General features: G+C 36.1%; 1 non-coding gene across 1 annotated transcript; it reads right to left on the reverse strand.

The window, feature by feature from the left end:
* Positions 1–4,461: 4,461 nt before the first annotated feature.
* TRNAC-ACA (transfer RNA cysteine (anticodon ACA)) lies at positions 4,462–4,533 on the reverse strand. Its single transcript has one exon. It is a non-coding gene; the product is annotated as a tRNA-Cys (tRNA).
* Between the last annotated feature and the right edge of the window lie 1,910 nt (positions 4,534–6,443).

The following is a 6,443-nucleotide window of genomic DNA, read 5'->3' on the forward strand; positions in this document are numbered from 1 at the left end:
GATACCACTCTGATTCCTTCTCTCCTTGAAATATAACTCACATCAAGGATAGCTTTAAAGATTTCAATGAGAAGGATATGATATTGCTACATAAGACTTAAATCTGAAAATTAAATACACTATTTTTAATAGTTAGCTAATCACTGCTTCACATACAATTAAATTTAGTCTCTTTTCTTATAAAGGTTTTAGCCCTCCAATGTATTCCTGGCCATACCCTTCCTCTTTGACTTTCTTTTTCTGTCTAGATTTTTGCCCTTAAACACCCAATCCCTGGCTTTTTATTTTAACTTTTTCCATGGAAGTAATATTTACTGTTCCATAAAACATAATTAAAAATTTCAGTCAGTTCAGTCACTCAGTCATGTCTGACTCTTTGCGACCCATGGACTGCTGCATGCCAGGCTTCCCTGTCCATCACCAGCTCCCGGAGACTACTCAAACTCACATCCATCACGTCAGTGATGCCATCCAACCATTTCATCCTCTGTCATCCCCTTTTCCTCCCATCTTCAATCTTTCCCAGCATCAGGGTCTTTTTCAATGAGTCGGTTCTTCACATCAGATGGCCAAAGTACTGGAGTTTCAGCTTCAGCATCAGTCCTTCCAATGAATATTCAGGACTGATTTCCTTTAGGATGGACAGTTTGGATTTCCTTGCAGTCCAAGGGACTCTCAAGAGTCTTCTCCAACACCACAGTTCAGAAGCATCAATTCTCTGGCACTCAGTTTTCTTTACAGTCCAACTCTCACATCTGTACATGACTACTGGATAAACCATAGCTTTGACTACATAGACCTTTGTTGGTAAAGTAATGTCTCTGCTTTTTAATATGGAGTCTAGGTTGGTCATAGCTTTTCTTCCAAGAAGTAGTCATCTTTTCATGGCTGCAATCACCATCTGCAGTGATTTTGGAGCCTCCCAAAATAAAGTGTCTTACTGTTTCTATTGTTTCCACATCTATTTGCCATGAAGTGATGGGAGTGGATGCCATGATCTTCATTTTCTGAATGTTGAGTTTTAAGCCAACTTTTTCACTCTCCTGTTTAACTTTCATCAAGTGGCTCTTTAGTTCTTCTTCACTTTTTGCCATAAAAGTGGTGTCATCTGTGTTTCTGAGGCTATTGATGCATTATATCTTGTATCTGTCATATTAGCATGAAATCTGGTAACGCATACTTAAGACTATTAACTCTCTGCAAAATGGTTAAGAAATCATATTTCACTTGAACCAAAGGGTTCACAGTTCAGTTTACTTTTGAAGATTGTTGTGGAGCAAATGAAAGTATATTCAGTTTGTGCTGTAGCTTTTTCTTGAAACCATGTAAATTTACTACTTAAGCTTAGTCCTAGGCAATCAGTAGACAATTCTTCACTCAGGATCCTGTCAGACCCAAATCTATGTAAAGGCCCAAAGGTAACCCTGGAAGAACTTATGGTTGGAATGACTGATGCTCCAATACTTTGGCCACCTGATGTGAAGACTGACTCATTGGAAAAGACCCTCATGCTGGGAAAGATTGAAGGCAGGAGGAGAAGGGAACGACAGAGGATGAGATGGTTGGATGGCATCACCCACTTGATAGACATGGGTTTGAACAAGCTCCAGGAGTTGGTGATGGAAAGAGAAGCCTGGCGTGCTGCAGTCTGTGGGGTCACAAAAAAATTAGACATGACTGAGCGACTGACCTGAACTTAAAGGTAACACATGCCTAGGTTCAAAGAATATATCACATGTATATGTATGTATCACTTTACTCTATTTTGAAACCTTTTGCTCTGTGATTCCTGAAGTAAAATCTCAAACAGAAGTATGGAGGATATGACTAAAAATGTGTGCCTTTATCAATCACATTTGGGTAATTCTTCAAGATTTTCATTATTTGCATTGTATATCCTCACTAAGAACTACCTTAATAATTAGTGTCAGTTTTGATTCTTATATCAAAGTTTGTTCATTTGAAGACTATCTGTGGACTACAATTATCTTAAAATGTTTACAGACTTTTTTTTAATGAGGAAAAGTACTGTGTGTATAAGATATATGACTAAGTTTAGTTTGAATACATTGTTCTCTTGTAAAGATTTTCTGGGAATAATAAGTCACAGCACAGGTTCCCCTAACATCAGAGAAGATGAGTGTTCTGTTTCACAAGGTTCAGCAAGCAAGCATTTTATCAAATATTTTGTCACCTCTAACCATGGTTTACTTATTTTTCAGGCTGGTGTTATGGGATACACACTATCTAGGTCCTTACCTCTCCTGTCATATAAGTCACATTTTAGGTTCTGTTACTTGCAGTATCCACTTCTCTTGGCATTTTTTTTTTTTTTTCTGTTGGCATTTTATATTTTGTAGATAGCATAAAATCCTACTGTAGTGACTTGAAGATATAAAAGTATCTTGGGTTTGCACCATAAGTTATCCAAGGGTAAGCAATCCAGTATTACAAAGTGACAAAGTTTCTTCTTCTGGTCACTCATTCTTAGTATGTAGAGTTTTCTCTTAATATTTGCTGTATTACAATCACATAGTGGAAGTTATGCCTTTCCTACTTTTATTTTATTCCTGAGAGAAAGAAGAACAGTGAGTACAATGAAGAGGGTCAGTTAGTAAAAAGTAAATGGTAAAAAAAATAAATAAATAAAGATTTTTTTTTTTTCCTTTTAGTAATGACTTTTGCTTACATATTATAGACCAAAACTGAGGCCCAAGGTTGGCCCAGTAATGAGAGAAAAATGATCATGAGAAGAGGCTGTGGCTATTGTTGAGTGGGAATTTGCTTAGCCAGCTGAAACTATTTGCTTCATGAGTGAAATTTCAAATTTTATGATTTTATCCAAGAGATTTGTTTCAAAGCAAACAAGTTCTAGGGTATATAAGGTGATTTTAAATAAATTATCGCTTAAACATTGAGTAGTACTTTAAAAAATAATAAGTTTCCCTGGTGGCTCAGTCAGTAAAGAATCTGCCTGCAATGCAGGAGACCTAGGTTTGATGCCTGGGTCAGGAAGATCCCCTGTAGGAGGAAATGTCAACACACTCCAGAATTCTTGCCTAGAGAATTCCATTGACAGAGGAGCCTGGCAGGCTACAGTCCACAGGGTAGCAAAGAGTCGGAGATGACTGAGCGGCTGACACTTTCACTTTCACTAAGCATTGAGTGATGCTTTACAAAATAATAAGCAAAATTTACATACATCCTGATAAAGTTAATTACACTGCTATCTAAATTTATAAGAATCACATGGTATCAAGAACCTCCTGATAGCCCAGCTTTGTGCATGTCACCAAAAAATGAGTTAAATTTTTCAGAAAATAGTGAAACTCTCTTTAGTCTATAGTATAGTGGAGAATGGTAAATTATAAGAAGTTGGAGTTATTTTCTGAGAAGCAGAGCTCAGATCCAAGAGAAGGACACTCACGTATTTGAGTTCCACCTAATACTGGGTTGAGAAATCAACTTTGTGGGCCTTAAGTAGAATAAGCAAAACCTTCATTACATAACATGAGACAATTTTGAGAGAGAAATAAGATGCTATTAATAATAAGTTTGTCAGTAGATGTAAACCAGAATTTTTCTGAGAAAAGCAATATTTATGGTCACTCTGTTAATGACCATTATGTTAAAATGAGACAGAAAATAATAGAATATATATTATTAAAGGTTATCCCATAGTAAAGACATTGTTTCATTATTTTCTTTTTTCTTTCATATATATATATATATATATATATATATATATATATATATTTAGTATCTACTGAATATACTGTGGAAGTTATAAACAAAATTTTTCAGAGCCCCTAAAGTAGAACCACAAGAACATGCAAAACTAATTTCAGAGAAAAAAATAATAAAGACTTCCTAGTGGCCTAGTCACCATAAGGCTCTTATTTTTCTCTAATAAAAAATTATTGGCTATGATTGACTCAAGTCGTTTAGAAGAGATGGTTGAGAGTGTTAAGAATAGCAGGACCTCATTATCCAGGTTTTGTTGTTGTTGTTAAGTTGACAGATCCATCACATTGCATATTTATCTTTGTTCTTTTTCTTTTTTTTTTTTTTTTTTTGATAAGAACATTTAAGTTCTACTTTCTAAGCAAAAACAGCTAGTGGGTCAAAGAAGAACTCAAAAGAGAAATCAGGATTTTTGAATATCCTCTAAAAGTTTGGAGAAAAGATAACAGCAAAAGTAATAAATCTAAATGACATCAATTAAAAAAATAAATAAATAAATAAATAAATGACATCAATACATACACTCAAGCAAGATTGTGCAATCTTGAAGATCAAGCCTATTTAGAATCTGTGTAAGTAAAGAAAAGAAAGTAAAGTCGCTTAGTCGTGTCCAACTCTTTGGGACCCCATGGACTGTAGCCTACCAGGCTTCTCCATCCATGGGATTGTCCAGGCAAGAATACTGGAGTGGGTTGCCATTTCCTTATCCAGGAGATCTTCCCTACCCAGGAATTGAACCCAGGTCTCCCGCATTGTAGGCAGACGCTTTACCATCTAAGCCACCAGGGAATTACAGAATCTGTGTAGGCAGTATCAATTTCAGTGTTATTCATTGAGCTACCAAAAGTAACATCTTTTTCAGCTGCTAAAGATATTGAAGAAAAAGGTGGAAAAAATGTGATTGCTCATGCACTATGAGCAAGGAAAGTCAGACAGAAAAGGAAGAATTTCACTTACACAGTCATAGTACTAGTGGAGAATGTAGAAGAGGACTTTCATAAACTTAAAACCTTTTCCTGCTGGAGTAGCTGAGACTTAATTTAGCCCGACCTTTTTCACCTTGAAGTCAGATCTAAATGCTGAAGGGTTTACATGGCGCAGAGGCATGTGTGCGGTTTGTACCCATCTCTGGTTGTTTAATATCCATGTTTGCTTATGGTGAACCTTCCATCACTTGCTTCATGATCTTAAGCATTGATCAATGAAAACCACTCTGGATTTGGCATCTTCACTGACACTTCTGTGTGATATTGGAGGGAAGTGAAAGAATCAGTCTTCTTTCTTTAAACTGCTCTGAGTTGTGAAATCTCTCTTCCTAGACAGTCCTTCTCCATGGAGCTGGGGAAAGAATGCAAAGCACAGAAACTCTGGGACACTTCCCTGTGTCTATATTCTCAGTGGTTCCCTGCTAGTTCTCCTCCATTCTCTAAACCGGAGAAAACCTTTACTAGCTTTGAGAGATAGTAAGGAAAGGAAAATCTTTCCCTCTTAAAACCCCAAGTCTTTTGCCTAAATGAAAGAGCCCTATTACATTTTACTTTGTAAAATGTAAAGTGAAAGTCTGAAATCATGATAATTACCTTCTTTCTATGTATACTACCATATCACTCCTTTGAGGTGATGAGAAGAAAGGTGACTTAAAAAAGGAAAAATGACTAAGAAGGAAAATAGGAAGTATCAGTTTATATTTCAGTCTATAATATATATATGCTTATATGGAGTAAAATTGTATATTATATACTGTATATTATATATATATTTATATATATATAAACATATTTATAAAATAAGACTATAAAATATAACTTACCTTTCAAATTTTTAATTTAACAGAATTTCATAGTTTTCTATAGGAAATATAGATATAAAATTATAGAAATAGTGCTCACTTGAAGAATATAAAATACTTTATTTTCTAAATGCCCCAGTTAAGTTGCTCAGTAGTGTCCAGCTCTTTGCGACCCCATGGACTGCAGCACGCCAAGATTCCCTGTCTAGGCTTCCCTGTACAAGCTTCCCTGTACAACTCCTGGAACTTGCTCAAACTCATGTCCATTGAGACGGTGATGCCATCCAACAATCTCATCCTCTGCCATCCCCTTTTCCTCCTATGTTCAATCTTTCCCAGCATCACCGTCTTTTCCAATGAGTTAGTTCTTCGCATCAGATGGCCATAGTATTGGAGTTTCAGCTTCAGCATCAGTCCTTTCAAAGAATATTCAGGACTTACTTTCTTCAGTATTGACTGATTTGATCTCCTTGTGGTCCAAGGGACCCTCAAGAGTCTTCTGCAACACCACAATTCAAAAGTATCAATTCTTTGGTGTTCAGCTTTTCTTATAGTCTTGCTGTTACATCCATATATGATAGTGGAAAAACCATAGCTTTGACTATAGGGACCTTTGTCAGTAAAGTAATGTCTCTCCTTTTTAATATGGTTTCTAGATTTGTCATAGCTTTTCTTCCAAGGAGCAAGTGTCTTTTAATTTCATGGCTGCAGTCACCATCTGCAGTGATTTTGGAGCCCAAGAAAATAAAGTTTGTCACTGTTTCCATTGTTTCCCCATTGGCCATGAAGTGATGGGATGAGATGCCATGATTTTCGTTTTTCGAATGTTGAGTTTTAAGTCAGCTTTTTCATTCTCTTCTTTCACTTTCTTCAAAAGGCTCTTTAGTTCCTGTTCTCTTTTGGCCATAAG

Source organism: Dama dama, chromosome 29, assembly GCF_033118175.1.
Source record: "Dama dama isolate Ldn47 chromosome 29, ASM3311817v1, whole genome shotgun sequence".
NCBI classification, from domain to species: Eukaryota; Metazoa; Chordata; class Mammalia; order Artiodactyla; family Cervidae; genus Dama; species Dama dama.